The 19254-nt window shown below is 41.1% G+C and overlaps 1 long non-coding RNA gene across 1 annotated transcript in view; it reads right to left on the reverse strand.

Moving 5' to 3' along the window:
- Positions 1-442: 442 nt before the first annotated feature.
- Positions 443-19254, reverse strand: part of LOC120521637 — a 31149-nt gene continuing 12337 nt past the window's right edge. The window contains exons 2-5 of the long non-coding RNA XR_005632180.1: positions 5870-6047; positions 5631-5704; positions 2349-2487; positions 443-525 (exon numbers count right to left, since the gene is read on the reverse strand). This is a non-coding gene — a long non-coding RNA (uncharacterized LOC120521637). The remainder of the gene's footprint in view (positions 526-2348; positions 2488-5630; positions 5705-5869; positions 6048-19254) is intronic.

The following is a 19254-nucleotide window of genomic DNA, read 5'->3' on the forward strand; positions in this document are numbered from 1 at the left end:
AAGTTTGTGTACGTTCTAAGTCTGTGGGAGGATGGAATAGCCGGCTGCTTGCAGCCTGATTTTTATCACCACATTTAAATGACAAAAGACGCTGGTGGAGAGCTGTGAACGATTTTAAGAAGCGATTTAAGGTGGGACGGAATTACGAGTTTTTTCGTAGGCTCTAGTAATTCTAGTGTTAAAAACATGGACTTGACCCGAGTTTCTTTCTGTCTTCTCTCTAAATTGTGATTCCTCTCTAAATTTTTGAAATGTTGGTTTTTTCACAGCTGCTGTCTCCCCTTGGTAATGATAATCTGATGGAGTCCCTCCAATCAGGTTCAGAGCTTTTCATAGCACCAAGTCTGCTCTTTTGAAGGTCACCAAAGACAACAGAAATCAAGTAGACAATCAAAGACGGACAACCAGACAAGTGAATAAGGAGCCAGCTAGTTGGTTGCAATGTGTTTGGTTTTATTTTAAACTAATAGACATTCTTTGACTTCATCTTTCTTGGCAACGATTGGTCTGTTTGGTCCTTTTGGCCTACAAGAGAAGGAGACATCTGGTCAAATGAGTACAAGAAATCAGAGACCTTGAACTTTCATAGATGACTTTTTTGATGCTCTGTGACCTCATGAATTAATAGAAAGTGAGGAGAGTGAAGGCCTTGAGCAGCATTTGATCAAACAGCTGGTGGAGGTGTCACATACAGGTGGAGGGTAACATTACAGTCCTAAACAAGGACTCACCTTATGTCAGACTAAATTTAAACAGGACTTGTATTGATATTACAACGAAAGTACAGGCAAGTTTTCAATAATGAAAGTCCATCTCCACGTCACCTCACGTCACCCCTGTGGGATTCTCAAATATTCTCATGTCTGAAACACAAGTTACTGGCACCATGAGCCCTGTTAGTGACAGCAGCAGCTCTCAGTTATCCAATCCAGAGGTTTATATGTCTTTTTATATATATATGTATATGTGTTTTATATATGTATTGCATGTCTTTTTATATATATACATTTACGAGCCACTTTATTAGGTACACCTTTCTAGTACCGATTCACTCCTTTTTGCCTTCAGAACTGCTGTAATTCTTCATGGCGTAGATTCAACAAGGTGCTAGAAACATTTCTCATGGATTTTAGTCAATTTTGACACGATAGCATCACACAGTTGCTGTGAATTTGTTGGGTGCACATCAAAGATGCAAATCTCCCTTTCTAACAAATCCAAAGGTGCTCTACTGGATTGAGTTCTGGTGACTGTGGAGGCCATCTGAGTCCAGTGAACTCTTTGTCATGTTTAATAAACCAGTTTGAGATGATGTGAGCTTTGTGACATGGTATGTTATCCTGCTGGAAGAAGTTGGGGACACTGCAGTAATAAAAGGATGGACACGGTCAGCAACAATACTCAGGTAGGTTGTGGCATTTAAACAATGCTCAGTTGGTACTAAGGTGCCCAAAGTGAGCCAAAGAAAATATCCTCCACACCATCACACTACCAGCAGCAGTCTGAACCATTGATGCCATGCAGAATGGATCCCTGCTTTCATGTTTCTGATGCCAAATTCTGGTCCTACCATCCAAATATCACAGCAGAAACTGAGACTCATCAAACCAGGATACATTTTTACAATCTTCTATTATTCAATTTTGGTGAGACTGTGTAAATTGTGGCATCAGTTGCCTATTCTTAGCTGACAGGAATGGCACTCGGTGTGGTCCTACCTCAGCTGTAACAAGTGTTTATTTGAGTTCCGGTTGCCTTTCTATCAGCTCAGATTAGCCTGGCCATTCTCCTTGACTACTGGATATTTCCCCTTTTTTGACCCATTCTCTGTAAACCCTAGAGTTGGCTGTGTGTGACAATCCCAGTAGATCAGCAGCTTTTGAAATACTCAGACTAGCCAGTGTTACACCAACAACCAGGCCACGTTCACCGTCACTTCAGTCACCTTTCTTCTTCATTCTAATGCTCAGTTTGAACTTCAGCATGTCGTCTTGACAATGTCTACAGGCTGAAATGCAATGAGTTGTTGCAACGTGATTGGCTGATTAGATATTTGTATTAACAAACAGTTGGACAGGTCTAGTGAGAGACTACAGGCTGGTGAATCTGTGTGTGTATATATATATATATATATATATATATATATATATATATATATATATATATATATATATATATATATATATATATATATATATATATATATATACAGTATATATATATAGTTGAGGTTCTATAAAGTTTTAATTTTCCTTTGGGGGCAAATAAAATAATCTTATCTAATCTAATTTAATCTAAACAGCCATCCATACAGCCAAACATTTGCTCTTTACTCCATATATGCTTACTCTAATTTACCAAATCCTGAAAGATCATCCTCTGACTCTTCCGTATCCATATAGTCCTCCAGATCCTAATGATCCAAATCCTGTTCCTGCTGTAACTCCTCCATCTGATCCAAATCTTCTTGCTGCTCTCATGTTTCCCCTGTAAGGATTCAGTGTAGATGACAAATTAGGAGTGCATTTCCATCCCTGTCTGTCTCGTCTGTCCCTTGAGAAGATGATTTCTGGTTGTGTGATCGCTGGCACAGTAAATAATCACATTTTTGTTCTCATCACATAATTCACCACATTTCACAGCCTGCTCCTTATCTAAACCAAATGAAAATTGTCCATCACAGAGTCCTGCCACCTCGTGCTAAAGGCTCCTCTGCGTGTCAACACCATTTAGAGGGCAGGCTGCCATTAAAGCCTCCTTCCATCAGACCCCACTTACCGTCTTGCTGTGCCCATCACAGTATGGAGGCTCAGGCTGTCTATTTCCCTCAACACCACGGCTGTCCACACACACACACTTTATGGACTTCAGCTATTCGGCTTTCCTCTAATTCTCAATAAGTATGTTAAAGGCTTGGTGATGGCACTGAACTTCCAACAGGAAATAGTTATTTTTTTGCATGATTAGCTTTAGTTAAAGACAGCAATGTGAGAAATTCACATATAACAAAAAACCAATCTTATAACACTGGATTGAACACCAAAACAGCCATTAAATCCAAACTTCAAAACCCCTTCAAAGCTCAAGACCTGCTCTGAGACCCCCTCTGCTCCGGACCACTGTACTGTATACTGTATATACGCGTATTTAACAAAAGGGAAAAAGTCAAAGAGACACAAAAAGGGACTGAGACAGAAGCAGTTTATATTAACACAAACACGGACACCGAGGATGTGAAGAAAGGCGACTGGAAACAAGAATCGTTACTTGTAAGAGACCACCAGGGCTCCTGATAAAAGACAACAAAGGGGAAGACATTTTAAAGGTTCAAGCAGCTCCTGAAATGTTCCCAGTTAGAAGACACTAAAACACCTTGGAGACCCTGAGGAGGGCCTGATCAAGGGGGTCCTCACATCAGAACAAATCAGGACATTGATGGCACATCACTTATCAAATGCTGACAATCATTTGTGTCGTCTCGGTATGAACACAAGTCTTCTCTAAACTTAGTGTTGACTAAATGATGAAAGTCCAAGCCTGCACTATCTTAGAGGAAGGTAACGGAAGAAAATATTATCAAGTCTGAAGTGGTCTGGTAACTGGAAGGGAGATGACCTCCAGATCATCATTTAGTGCCCTTCTGTCAAATCCAGTCTGTGTTCTTGGACCCCAAGCCATCTTCTAACTCATTGTTTTCAGTTTCCCTGAGAGAATCTGTGCTGCTGGTCTGCTTCAAATGACTGATGATTATCCCTGTGTCTAAGAAAATAAAAAATGTTTCTCTGTACGACTCCAGACTGGTGGTCTCACTTCATTCGTGATGAAGTGCTCTGACAGATGGCTGCTGGCACAGATTAAACAAAACATTCCAGAAGTTCCTGATCATCTCCAGTGTGCATATTGTCACAGAGAATTCTGTATCCCTTGCACTTCATACCATCCTGTACATCCTGATAATTATTATAACTTATTCTTTAGCTCACTCCTTTATCTAAGGTGACTTACAACATTTAAGATCCAATTTGTTTCATTTCTTTTGTATTTCCACGAGGAGCACCGGCAGGTGAAGTGACACAACATGTCAGTATTGGGATTGAAGTCCAAAGCCCTGCTGTTCTGTCAGAGTCGTGTTTACTGACCACAGCTCAGCATTTAATTCTGCTGGACGGGCAGACCTGATGACCAAACTCCTCAATTTAGGACTCAGTGCCACTGCAGTTGGGTTTTGATGGTGGTGAGAGCTGGCAGTGGACGAGTGAAGCATCTGAAGTTCACGGCTGGATGTCTGCTCTCCAAATGCTCCTCAATGTTTAGACAGAATTCCGTCACGTTCAGAATGTTTGCTCTTATTCATGGCAGGGTGGGCTAAATGTGACTATTGTGGAGGAATTGGGGTATCAAGTGAAGAATCTGCTAGCTTTGTGATTTGAAGTAGATCAAGATTAGATGAAAAAGAATTTATGTCTACAGGAGATGTAGAACATTTGAATGAAAATAATAGAAACATTATTCTAAAATGATTTGTATAATTTAATTAATTATAAACATGGCAGTAAATACAGTCACAATCTAAAAAATAAAGGAAAAAACAGAAAAATAACACTAAAGAGTCAGGCTTGGGTCATAAACTGGTAATAAAAATCTAAACACGCAAATTAAAAAAATCAGAGCAGAAAAGTCCTAACACCACTTTGTTCAATGAAGTGCCTTTTAGCTTCCTGTACTGCTAAACAAAAATGAAAGATTTAAATAAATATGATTAGAAACTCCGACTGTAAATCAAAAGCACTTCAGTGTTTTATATACACAGAACAATGACAAAGAAAATGTTGTGCAATGTGCGTTACACGATTGGCAGTATTGCTGTACATGACATGGCGATGTTTACGCACAACACAATACTAAATTGAAAATCAAGAAATACATTAACAACAACCTGATATCAAAAGTGAGACAACCTGCTAGGTGTGAGTGACACAGAGGACAGGCAGGCATCCCACTGGATGACGACATGACTTAAAGTGGAAGGTGCCAGGGGTTCATGGAAGGGGATTCTGGAAGTGCATCCCTCTTGGGGGTCCCTGGGTGCCAAAAGGTTGATGGCTGAGTTTCATTGTGTTTAGTGCTTATTAGAGTAAAAATATCCATTATTTGAACTAGTGGCTTGGTTAGATGTTACTGGATCTGTGGTTTGGGGCTCACTGGTACCTTCTACTGGTTACATAGGAAATGATGAGAATTTCATTATAATTATGTCTAGTAAAGAAGACTGTGATGTACAACTCTGACTCTCATAAACGGAGCACAAGGTAACGTCCAGGACTTGCAGCTCTAAACTCTTTGTGTAATTTACATGCGACTGAAAGCAAACAAGTTTCTTTAGCAAAGACCTGAATTCGGCTTTAACTGTTGAGATTTAGATCTCCTGTGTTTTATCAGGCATTTGATGGCACACTTGTTCCAAAGCTACTACCTTAGCTTCGAGTGAGAAAATATAATTTAGTTTACATTAGAGATTTAAGAGATTAAATTGTTTGTGATGAATCCCCTGATTGTCTCTCACCTGACAGAAGGACCAGAGACAGAATTGACAGAAATCCTTCAGCAGCACATCTTCTGATTCTACTCACCTCACCTCACCAGCTCTCACAGCTTTTATGGTTGAAGGCGATTCCTCCAACAGGTCAGCTGGAAAGTCAGAAATCTGAAAAATAAGAATCAGAGTCTGAGGAGGCTTTAGGAATTAGAAAATAGAATTCAGATGAGCTGCTGTTTAAAAGTAGGAAGAAGAAAATGATCAATAGGCAATCTGCTAAAAGAAAGGTTTTGTAGACATATTTGTGTATAAATGTCATAAGTCAGAACTCACAGAGGCCATTGCCATCGAGCACAGGCACAGCAGAACCAGCAGGGCAGTGAATGTTCAGACGTCTGTTCAGGTCAGCAGCAGCACCTCCTCATATTGCAGATCAGGTGAACGCGGCCCAGTTTTACACGGTGGTCATGACGTCTACTGGGGTGGAAAGTCAATTCATATCAGACCTCATCTACAATGGAAGAAGATAAATTACAGAAAACGTTAACCAAATCACAAGCTGTGAAGTTCAGGTGTTCAGCTTTCTATAGGCTGTGCGTTCAGAAGGAAATGTCAAATTCTGACATCAGACAAGTGTGTAATTATTATGAGTAAGAAACATTCTGTTGAAGAGTCACAGAGTTAAACCTAAAAGTCATCTTTCATGTCAGAGGTTATTTAATCTTTTATGGTTTGTATATTTTGTTGTTTTCATCCAATATCTGTTCCTGATGGCCAAACAGATCCCAGCTGATAAAAAAGTGGAGCACCAAAATGAAAATTCTCATTAAAAAAATGAAAAGTCAAATTAAATTAAAAAAAAGAAGGCTGAACACCAAACGACAAATCTCTTTTTCACTATTATTTACAGATTTGTTTTTGAGTCATTGCATAAAGCCTAAATTAAATTAATTTCACTTCCAATTCTTGCTTTTTATTAAATTATAATGATTTTATTATTTACTTAAAAACAGTATTAAAGAAACTGAAAATAAATAAGAAAAATAGTAACAAATTGTGAGTGGAGTGAGCTTGTCGTGGTGTCCATTCCTTGGCTGTGATTCACTTTGCTTCTTAAGTTCAACTTCATGAATGTCGCTGCTTGCTGTCCCAGTCAGTTCCTTTCCTCCCACTATGATCCCCTCTCTTTCTCTCTCTGTCTCTCTTTCTCCCTTTATTTTTCCATTTGCATTTTCTTTTGTAGCTCTTTGTAGATTCTCACCATACATCACGATGACTTAAACAGACCACCACAATCCTCGGCAGTGTGACGTGTCTGTCACTCCCTGTAGAACAGGACGTGCTGTCTGTGACTGTGGATCTCAAATGTTTTCAAACAGCGTCACACATTCAGCCACATATCTGCCTTTTTACTCTTTTGACCTAAAATGTGCCTTTTCTGTTAGTTTTGGCCAAATATTTTCAGTGCCTAAAAATTTAGCACCTCCATAATTGAAATGCCAGCAGAGTTGGTCATGTAGTGTAAGACTTTGGGGGATGTGACATGTTACATAAATCAAGAAAGAGGGCCGTGACACCATCAGGGTCCCAGCAGTGAATGCCCCCTTTAACTGTCATTCAGCAATGAATTAATGGACTGATAGTGATGGACTCCAGTTATGGTCATCGGTTTCACACAACTTTGTTTAAACAGATCAGAGTGTTTATTTGTGCTCTTTATGTAATCAGTCATTTGTAAAGTTAGTATTCGTATTTTACTTGTGAACTTGTGTGATAGAAATTTAACATCTTATTAAAGAAAGAAACCTCCTCTAACAGGACAATTCAGTAATCAGGCAGGAGAAAAGCTCTTCATTGTATCTTTTAATTACTCCTCAGCAAAATAACTTAGAGGGAGCGTTCATCAAAATCAGTCCATTACAACCTGGTCAGAGAAAACAAAGAATGGACGTTCATGTTATAAACTACTGAATTTACATACAGTGTCGATCAATGCATACATTTACTCTGGTTGGCTCATTGGTTTACACCCAAATGATTTATATAAAATAAAAGTCATCTTAAACCTTTGAGTTGCGCCACCACCCTTGAAATGTCTCTGTACAGTATATAACGACTGTCCATTCTCATTTATAGGACATCTGCTGATCTCTTAGTAACCTCTTAGTCATCCTTCAGTACATTTTCTATATTACATCCTCCTTTCTTCTGGTACGTTCTTGATTTACTTGACCATCTCAGTATTTTTCCTAAACCAGTTCTTATATTTCCGTGTACATTTTGTGGTTCACTTGACCTTCATTTTGTTTCCTGGTTTTCCTGAACAGGTTTCTGACGTTTATTAAGTTTTTATGCTATTTGTTTAAGATGAATGCTATTTTACCATAAATTTATTCTTCCACAATCTGAGGCATTAAAACAGTGTTTCCCAAACTCGGTCCTGGGGACCCCCTGTGGCTGCAGGTTTTTGTTCCAACCAGCTTTTTTTTTTAATTGGACTCCTGGGCTAATTAAGTGATGTGTTATTTCCCAAGTTCTGTGTTTTAGGAACAATATAGAAATTAGAAAATTTGGTAAAGTTTGGTTAAAAAAAAAAATAATAATTAAATGTACTAAGCACTTATATAGGAATAATGTATTATTTACTTTTTAACAATATTTTCATCTTGATTTTCATTCTACTTTTCCAGGTGTTCTAATTGTTTAATTAATCCATTATTTACTAATTAGTGGGTCTGATGCTAAAGTAGCAGCCTTTGATTATTCTGTGTTGTTTGCCAGCATGTCTGCTCGGCTCATTTTTAATTGTCAATAAGATACGACGAAGGGGAAAAATTGCAGAGAAAGGGCAAAATACAACGAAATCAACAAAAGAGAGTTAACGATTTAAATCTATAGCAAAAGCAGAAATATTTCTAAATGTCTTATAAATGTTAAAATAATGCTGCTGTGCTTTTCTGAATGTAGAATAGGAGAAAAAAAAATACCAGGTAATTAAATGAGATTAGCGTTATCAGGTGTTGTCACTGATTAGGAATCTGGTTGGAACAAAAACCTGCAGCCACAGGGGGTCCCCAGGACCGAGTTTGGGAAACACTGCATTAAAATAAAGCAAAACACAACCACTACGAACTGATGTCTCCTGCCTGTAGAGCAATAAAAGACAAAGAAGGGAAATATGGGAAGCAGGTGTGACCAGGGAATCATGGGACTGAGAAAAATAAATGGGATGCAGCAAACAAATGGCAGGAAATGAAAGAATACGATAAAAGAAATGTGTTAAACATGATCATCATGGCCACGATCCTCATGAGATGATCTTTAAATAGAAACAAGTACAACATCATATCATAAAGATCTTAAAGCCACTTAACTCACGTCAGCTTCACAGAAGACCACCGCCTGCTACTACTGCTTACTACTACTGCTATGCCAGCAGCACTGGGCACAAGGTAAGAAAGGCCCTGGGCAGGATGTCCATCTCACACACACAGAGCCAATCAGGACTCTCCGGGGATGTGAGAGGAAAACCAGAGTGTCATAAGAAAAAACAACAGAAACACAGAAAGAACCTGCCAGAACCTCACAAATGGACCCTGGGCAGAGATGAGACCTGAGGACTCTGGAGCTGCGAGGGAGCATCGCTAACTCAGCACTGTGACATCCCAAAAAGAAAGAAAACAATGTGGAAGAAATGGATACTCCTGAGGAAATGCATCCTGACTAACAGAGACTCCGATAAAAGAAGCTTCTTCAGAGCGACTTACTGAGAGGATTCATCATTTCAACTTGGTGATTTGGTCTGAAAGTTTTGAAGTGTGTAGCCTTCTGAATAACCCAGCTATGATTCACACAGCCTGCTGATGGTGAATGATTTATTTTTTCGGTGGGAACCCCAAGAACGCACCCAGCCTTGGCCCGACTCACACACACACTCCCTCAAAAAGACAAAAAGTAAACAAAATTAAAAGAAAAATTCACTAATATATTAAACAATAATAAAGTAAATCTAACGACACAAACCAAAACAATCCCACCCCAGTTCCCTTTCTGACAATTATACAATAAACACAAACTAAGCAACAAACAAACAACAAAAACCACAAATGATGAAGTCCATAACAAAGCCCATAGGAAACAACAACTGATGTTGTGAAATGATGGAGTTTGAAGAATCCAGAGATCAGCTCGCTGTAAGTAGATGTAAAGAACAGTCCTACTGGTATATCATGAAGATGAAGAGTGATGGCATCAGGAGTGCCCCTTCTCCGAAGGCTGATGAACAAACCAATTTAGTCCTCACACAGCAGGCTGTCCATACACACGAACAGGAGATAATCCAGGACAAGAACATTAATCCATAGGCCATGAACAGGAAGACAAAATGGACGGAACTCCAGACACAAAACAACCGGTCTCTTCTGAGTAACTGGGCTCCCTTTAAAACTCGTGCTGTCCTTCTTGTCCCCAGAATCCCCTGCACACTTAGCAGGCATCCAATCAGATCAACTGCATGGATTGCTGGGAGAGGATGTTTTTACTGCCCGTTAGCACTGCTACAAGCCATTTGTAAATGTAGAAAGTGAGTGGAAACCGGATCGTTTGCTACATTGGTTGTAAAATGGTCTGGAGGTGCTTTAATGGGGTGAAACTGGCTTCCTTGATTAAGGCTAAAACATTTTGGTATATTTCAGATGACAGATCAAATCGAGGCATTGCAGCTAAAATATGGTTGTCTTTTCAATGGAGAAATGGGGATTGTAAAAGGTATGCAGGCCAAACTGTACGTATCTGACAATGCTATTCCAAAATTGTGTAAGTCAAAGCCCTGCGCCGTATGCAATTAGAGATGCAGTGGATGAACAGTTGGACCTCTTAGTACAACGAGGTGTATTGACCGCGGTATCGTATACCGATGGGCAGCTCCATCAGTATGTATCCCAAAGTCAGATGGGAGTATACGTATTTGTGGGGACTGTAAGACCACCATTAACCTGTGGCTAGATGTTGATTATTACTCTATTCACTGTACTCAAGACTTGCTAATGGTAAACAGTTTAGTAAAATTGATTTAGCACAAGCATATCGACAAGTTGAACTATCAGCAAGTTGAAGCAAAACATATTTAAATATAAATAGATAGAAGGGACTGTTCAAGGTAAACAAATTACACTATGGAATAGCAAGGGCCCCTGACATTTTCTGGCGCATTATGGACACAGTTTAATAAAGTTTGAATGATGTGATCTGCTATTTGGATGACATTTTGGTTACCAGGCTCGGCCAGGTGGAGCACTTAAAGAATCTGGAAGCTGTGCTGAAAAGGCTAAAGCAATGTGGGTTTAGGGTTAATTCAGAAAACTGATCATTCTTTCAGAGTCAAGTGAAGTATTTAGGGCACATCATTGATCGTGAGGGAATAAGGCCTATAAAAAGAAAACACTGAGGTAATTGAGGGGCCCCCCATACCCCAGAATGTAACAGAACTGAGGTCACTCCTCGCTGTAGAGAATTATTATGGACAATTTATTCCCAGCCTTTCTACACTTATTAAACCAATGACAGAGTTACAGCAGAAGGGACAGAAATGTGTGGGGTCAGACCGGGTGATTCAGATTTTGTGAAAACCAAACAGCGACTTTGTTCAGAAACATTACTGGTTTATTTTGTTCCGAGCTTCAGAGGGCGATGCTTCAACCTGTGGTGTGGGAGCTGTTGTTGTGCACAAGTACAAAGAGAGCACAGCGAGGTCCATTACATACTGTATGCTTCTTGGACTCTCAGTCAGTCTGAGCAAAACTACTCACAGATTGAAAAGGAGGCCCTTCATATTGTTTTCAGGCTGTTCAAATTTCATGAATATCTTTATGAGTTAGTCATTGATCACGAGCCCCTAATCACAATTTTACATCCAAAAACAACAATTCCCATTTTAGCTTTTGCAAGACTACAAAAATGGGCATTTATCTTGGATCTTATCAATATGAGATCTGATTTTTAAAAATCTGTTGATGCCACTAAATAAGACTGGTCCAAACTCAAGCTTAGAATACAAAGTGTCTTTCTTAGACGCTCTTCCAGTTTCAGTAGCAGACATTACTCAAGCGACAGCGAGGGATTGCGTGTTGAAGAAGGTGAAATTCCACACCCTGAGTGGGTGGCCAGAGTATCTAAGTGAGGATGAATTGAAGTCTTATTTATAGAGGAGCTCAGAGCTCACAGTAGAGAACAATTGTGCACATTGGGGGCTGAGAGGGGTCATTCCAGCATTGTTATATAATATCCTGCTGGACAGGTTACATGGGGAACACTCAGGAATAGTAAAATGAAAGAGATGGTCCAGGGTCATGTTTGGTGGCCAGGATTTAATAGGCAGATAGAGGAGCGAGTGGTTGTGTGCAGATCCTGCCAAGAAAATAGGAATCTGTCAGAAAAAGCACCTGAAGATTCTTGGAGTTGGGCTGGAAGACCCTGTCAGAGTCTTCACTTGGATGTTTTTTTTGAAAAAGTGGTGTTAGTGACAGTGGAAGACTATTCTAGGTGGGTCAAGATTAAAGGATGAATGCCACTACTACCACTGGGTTAGTTGAGGTTTTGAGAAAACTGGAAGAGAGAGTATCAGACAATGGTCCACAATTCAAACCTGAGTTCCTTTGACTAAATGACACAAGACTTCAGCACCCAATTGACCGCAAAGTAATGGAGCTGCAAAATGTATGGTGCAGACGTTCAAATTAGAATTAGGAAAACAAACAGGGTGCCAGAGGTCATTAGAGAAGAGGATAGCTAATTTCTAGTTTGCCTATCACACCACACCTCATGCCACAACAGGAAAGGCCCCTGTGGAGTTTTTCTGAATAGACAGGTATGGACAACGTGGTCAGTAATGAAGCTACTATTTTACAAAGTTATGAGTGGGAAACAAGAGGGTGCTGAAAACCAATGAGGTACTAGAGAGTTTAGGTCTCAACAGAGTGTGCCAGTTAGAAAGTACCAGGGAGGAGAAGGCTCAAGGTGGGTGCCAGATGAAATTATACAAACATTGGGCAATGTCCTGTACCTCGTATGGGTCAAAGGCAAGGTGATGGAACGCAATGTAAACCAAATGTTAGCCAAAGTGGTGGAATCTGAACTGGATGGTGAAGTGGAAACTGGTGCAGTGGAATGAGAAACGGCCAAACCCATTACTACTGATGTTCCTGAGTCAGAACTTATTGGGGCTTAGCTGGATACAAATGAGGGGTAATTCTGGGTAAAATCTTACATGTCTAGCAGAACTGTCTGAAGAAAGTCTCAGGGCTCGTCTGCAATGGATAAGGAAGCCTACTGAGATGCTGATTCTAAAAGTGGGGGGGATGAATAGGACTTCTTAATTATACTATATGTTTTAAAAAGGACTTTTATTTTGGAAATTAAAGGATTGTATACTACGCCTTGTTATAGAGGGTCTCCACACAAGTACATCTACCAGTGTTACTTGGATTGCATCAGACTGCTCTTTTATATTGAGGCTCATGTTTGAAATAAAGCAGTTGTCAATTGGATTTGTCTCCAGACTCTTTGTGCTCTGAGTGCTGCCCTGCACCGAGTTACTTACCTGAGACACAACAACTCCAATGTGAACCGTAGGCTGTATGAGAACATGAGGGCAACCATTAAGAACAATGTCAGGGAGGCTAACAGGAAGATAGGGAGGAAAATAGCAGAGTGTGTCCAGCAGGGTCAGTGCAGGGGACGCTGCTCTTTTTAATTTATATATAAATGATTTGGATATTGGGATATAAGTAACAAGCTGGTTTAGTTTACAGATGATACCAAGGTAGGTGGATTGGCAGGTAATGGAGAATCTGCTGAATCATCACAGAGGGACAGCAGACAGGCTTGGGCAGATTTGTGTCAGATAATATTTAATGTCAGTAAATGTAAAGTATTACATGTATGAAGTAAAAATGTTAATGGGAAGTCTGAACATTAAAAGTACACCTTATGAGAAGGATTTAGGAGTCATAGTGGACTCTAAGCTATCGACTTCCCGTCAGTGTTCAGAAGCCATTAAGAAGGCTAACAGAATGTTAGGTTATATAGCGCCTTGATCTGTGGAGTACAAGTCACAGGAGGTTATGCTCAACCTTTATAACACACTGGTGAGGCCTCATCTTGAGTACTGTGTGCAGTTTTGGTCTCCAGGCTACAAAAAGGACATAGCAGCACTAGAAAAGGTCCAGAGAAGAGCGACTAGGCTGATTCAGGGCTACAGGGGATGAGTTAGAAGGAAACCTGACTGAAGTGTTTAAAATTATAAAGGGAATTAGTCCAGTGGATCGAGACTGTTATTTTAAAATGAGTTGATCAAGAACACCTGGACACAGTTGGAAACTTGTGAAGGGGAAGTTTCACACAAACATTAGGAAGTTTTTCTTTACACAGAGAACCTCAGACACTTGGAAAAAGAGACCAAGTAGTGTGGTAGACAGTTGTACATTCAAGACATGGCTTCAAGTTATTTTAGATGAATTAAGTGATTGAACTGTAGGGCTGAATGGCCTGTTCTTGTCTAAATTTTTCTAATGTTCTAAAAAGCCAATGAGCATTCTTCCTTTATTTCACTTGTAAAGACTTCACAATCAATTCAGTTCAGTTTATTTCTGCTGAGTGCCAATTAAAGAGGACATTGCCTGGAACCCCAACTGTTTCTCATGTCTCTTTCTTAATTTATTTTAAAATGTGTAACATTCCTTTAAAGTGGACACTACATACACAACTCTGCTGGCATTTCAATTAGGGATGTACTGAATTATTAGTCACTGAAAATATTTGGTTAAAATGAACAAAGAAGGCTCAATTTTGGCTAAATGTTAATTGCAGATTGTGGAATTCAAACACTTTCAAGTAGCGCCTCATGTTCTGCATGGAATGAGTGAGACATCACACTGCAGAAGATTGTGCTGGTGTGTCTAAAGTGAGGAAAACATCATAATGATGTATGGCGAGAAACCACAATGAGCTCAGAAAAGGACAAAGGAAGGGAGGAAGAGGAGAAGAAGAAGGAGAAATAGAGGAAATCATAGCAGGACAAAGTGAATCGACTGGGACAGCAAGCAAATAGATAGATAGATAGATAGATAGATAGATAGATAGATAGATAGATAGATAGATAGATAGATAGATAGATAGATAGATATGTGAAAGGCACGATAGATAGATAGATAGATAGATAGATAGATAGATAGATAGATAGATAGATAGATAGAGATACTTTATTAATCCCAAGGGGAACTTCACATAATCCAGCAGCAGCATACTGATACAAAAAAAACAAACAATATTAAATTAAAGAGTGATAACAATGCAGGTATAACAGACAATAACTTTGTATAATATTAACGTTTACTCCCCCGGGTGGAATTGAAGAGTCGCATAGTGTGTGGTCTCCTCAGTCTGTCAGTGGAGCAGGACGGTGACAGCAGTCTGTCTCTGAAGCTGCTCCTCTGTCTGGAGATGATCCTGTTCAGTGGATGCAGTGGATTCTCCATGACTGACAGGAGCCTGCTCAGCGCCCGTCGCTCTGACATGGATGTCAAACTGTCCAGCTTTATTCCTACAATAGAGACTGCCTTCCTCACCAGTTTGTCCAGGCGTGAGGCGTCCCTCTTCTTTATGCTGCCTCCACAGCACACCACCGCGTAGAAGAGGTCGCTCGCCACAATCGTCTGGTAGAACATCTGCAGCATCTTATTGGAGATGTTGAAGGACGCCAACCTTATAAGAAAGTATAGTCAGCTCTGACCTTTCTTACATCAGTATTGGCAGTCCAGTCCAATTTATCATCTAGCTGCACTCCCAGGTATTTATAGCTCTCTGCACACAGTCTCCTCTGATGATCACGGGGTCCATGAGGGGCCTGGGCCTCCTAAAATCCACCACCAGCTCCTTGGTTTTGCTGGTGTTCAGGTGTAAGTGGTTTGAGTTGCACCATTTAACAAAGTCTTTTTTTAGGTTCCTGTACTCCTCCTCCTGCCCACTCCTGATGCAGCCCACGATAGCAGTGTCATCAGCGAAATTTGCACATGGCCAGGACTCCGAGTTGTATTGGAAGTCTGATGTATATAGGCTGAACAGGACTGTAGAAAGTACAGTCCCCTGTGGCGCTCCTGTGCTGCTGACCACAATGTCAGACCTGCAGTATATACGAACATACTGAGGTCTGTCTGTAAGATATCCATGATCCATGCCACCAGGTGTGAATCTACTGCCATCTCTGTCAGCTTTCCCCTAAGGAGCAGAGGTTGGATGGTGTTGAAGGCGCTAGAGAAGTCCAGAAACATAATTCTTACAGCACCAATGCCTCTGTCCAAGTGGGAGAGGGATCAGTGTAGCATATAGATGATGGCGTCCTCTGCTCCCACCTTCTCCTGGTATGGAAACTGCGGAGGGTCAAGGGCGTGGTGGACCTGTGGCCTCAGCTGGTGAATCAGCAGCCGCTCCATGGTCTTCATCACATGTGACGTCAGAGCGAAAGGCCGGAAGTCATTCAGCTCACTAGGACGTGATAGCTTTGGGACTGGGGTGATATGAGATGTTTTCCAAAGCCTTGGGACTCTACCCTGTTCCAGGCTCAGGTTGAAGATGTGCTGTAGAGGATTCCCCAGTTCCTGCGCACAGGCCTTCAGCAGTCGTGGCAACACTCCATCTGGACCCGCTGTTTTGCTGGCACGAAGTCTCCTCAGCTCTCTGCTCACCTGCGCTGCTTAAGCTCATGCTGATCACCACCTTTAAAAGCCCTTTTCTTCTGGTTCAAAAGGCCCTTGATGTCACTTGTAACCCATGGCTTGTTGTTAGCATAGCAGCGTACTGTTCTTACTGGAACTACAATGTCCATACAGAAGTTGATGTAATCAGTTGTGCAGTAAACAGCCTCTTCAATGTTCTCACTATGTGACCCCTGCAGGATATCCCAGTCTGTAGTTCCAGTCTCTCAGTGCCTGCTCTGCCTCAGGGGACCAATTCCTGAATGAGCGTGTGGTTGTAGGTAGCGCCCTCACTCTTGGTTTGTAGTGAGGCTGAAGCAGAACCAGGTTATGATCTGCTTTCCCAAGCGCAGGCAGCGGGGTGGCGCTGTATGCGTCTTTAACGTTTGCATGCAGTAGGTCAATAGTCCTATTTCCCCGGGTGTTACAGTCCACATACTGGGAGAAGGCAGGTAATGTTTTGTCCAGGGTCACATGGTTAAAGTCTCCAGAGATTAGCATAAGCACCTCAGGGTGCTGCGTTTGTAACTTAGCAACTGTGGAATGGATGATGTCACCATCTATCTATCTGTCACCACTATCTCAGCTGTTATAATAAGTTTGTTATAATATTAAGAATTGTGTCACTGTATCTGTTTTAGATCTTTTTAAATGTATTTTTCATTCTTTTTCTGTGTAACATGCCATGAAGAGCTGAGCCAGATTTAGCATAGAGTGTCAGCATTCAGAATTGCTGGGCCAAGCAAAGCTTAAAGACAGACAGGGACAGCTGTTGTCAGCCCCAAAAGACTCAGTGTTATTTGACCTGCCTGTTTGATGCTCAGCCCAAGTTTGTCTGCCTTGTTTGGCAATGTACTGGGGGTTTGGTTGTGTTGAAACAATATAAAAGCAGCTGGAACATTGCCAAGCTTTGAGGACCTGAATGCGTGAAAGCGATTGACTCAAAAGCCACCTCCGTTGTGACAAAAAAAGCAGTTTCTACACAACCGAATCCCCGAAAGAAAAAGAAACAAAAAAGAACTCTTCAGTGAAATATGAAACTGCCTGGTCTCTCCTGTCTGTACAGCAACGTAAGCCGCATTAAACAAGCTAAGTATATTCTGTCTTTTCTGTGACTTTGTCGCCGCCTATCGCTGAAAAGAGGGATATTGCTGTTATAATTTATAATTATTTCAATAAAGATTTATTAAAACGCCACAATATAAAAGAACATATTTCCAAGGAGCTAACACTCCCATCGGAAACATAATTGGCGCTGCGAGCAGGATTGTGGTGATATTAATAACCAATATTAATATTCATAAATCTTAATTTTATGATGAATAATATTTTTAAAACATATGGTTTGGATAATACTGGCAGAGGTGGTCTCAGCCATTTACCTGGTTGGTCCTTGCGCACTGTCATGGACAACCGTGGCTGAGTTATTTAATAATTATACAGCCCCAATTGCATGGCCTGAGTTAGAGGGAGAGGTGACTCCTTCAGACGTCCAACAGGCGGTATTGGCACTCAGGCTAGAGCGCAGGGGAAAGAAGGAACAACAAGCAGCCGGTGAAATAGGCTGGCTTTTATTAACTGCAGTACGTGAGTTGGATCATAAACTGCAGAATATGATCATAGAGTGCGGGGAACTCAAACAAGAAATAGAAAACTTACAAGACAAGCAACTGATTACTCGAGAATGCATGGAAAATGTGACGTCTCGGGCGAACGAGTGGGAAGCTAAATGTACTACACTAGCTGTCCGTTTCGTACATGCTAAGCGCTGTAAAAAAGGCAAAATACACCCCGTTTACTCTATTAAAATACGAGCCATAAGGCAAGGCGATTGGAACCCAGAAACATGGGATGGCAGTATACAAAACTCAGATAGTGATGACAATATCTGGGAAGACAACGAAGGGGACGGAGAAGCACTAACGCATAATAATGACAAGTGTACAATTATAGATGCGAGACCGGTCGTGCAAAATAAAGCCAAGGGCACACAGGTGGACAGCACAGGGTAACGTAAACCGTACGCGATTTTACACAAGCAGAGTTTCTGGAACTCGGTAAACAATATAGACAGAAACCAGGCGAGAGCTTGATGCAGTGGATATTACGTATGTGGGATGAAGGGGGTGATAGCTGTCAGTTGACAGATACAGAGATTAAACATTTAGGCTCTATCACCACGAATCCGAAATTAAGAAATGTGTTATGAGGGGGATAGAAACAAGCGATCGTATCAATAGTGGAATGGGTTGTAAACGCCGTGAAACACGCATATCTAGACGCGAGAGACGCGGAAGACATTGATAGATCTTGGCGTACAGCTTCTGAAGCAATTCAGCAGCTGCGAGAAATGGGTGTGCAGGCAGCTATTTATAAAGCCGCACCAGGAGTTGCGTTTGCTTGCCCTGATAATGAAGCACTGCCGGAATGCGAAACCGTTTAATAAAAAATGCACCGCATCATTTAAAAGGGGCTCTATTATCTATGCTCGCCAGAGTTAATCAGCAGACAGTATGGGATGTGGCCGCATTATTGGGCCAGTTAGATGAATTGGAGGCAATGGTATCGGCTGGGCAGAGACCAGTCAGAGCCATAGCAGGACATACAATACAAAGAATAAGCCGTACAAAGATGGTACGTGATCTGATACAAGCAGGAATAAATAAAATGGATATCGATGGCAAACCAACAGGGGAACTTTTTCAGAGATGGCAAGCTCTGAGAAAGTCTAAAACAGACGAGGGCAGAATCCCTCCAACCGCACCGCCTAGTGAGGAGGAAAAGAAACACTCCGAACACAAACCGAAACTTTTTTTAACTTTCCGAATGAGTGGCGCACACCCCGACCAACATATTGAGGAGAGGGCAGGTCTCCTGTAGGCGGGGAGGTACGGCTCATTCATGCAGGAGACTGACGCCCGTACGTCCCGCTAACCATTTACTGGGGTAAAGGAAAAAAACACATCAGGT

Source organism: Polypterus senegalus, chromosome 2 (assembly GCF_016835505.1).
Source record: "Polypterus senegalus isolate Bchr_013 chromosome 2, ASM1683550v1, whole genome shotgun sequence".
In the NCBI taxonomy this organism is placed as follows: Eukaryota; Metazoa; Chordata; class Cladistia; order Polypteriformes; family Polypteridae; genus Polypterus; species Polypterus senegalus.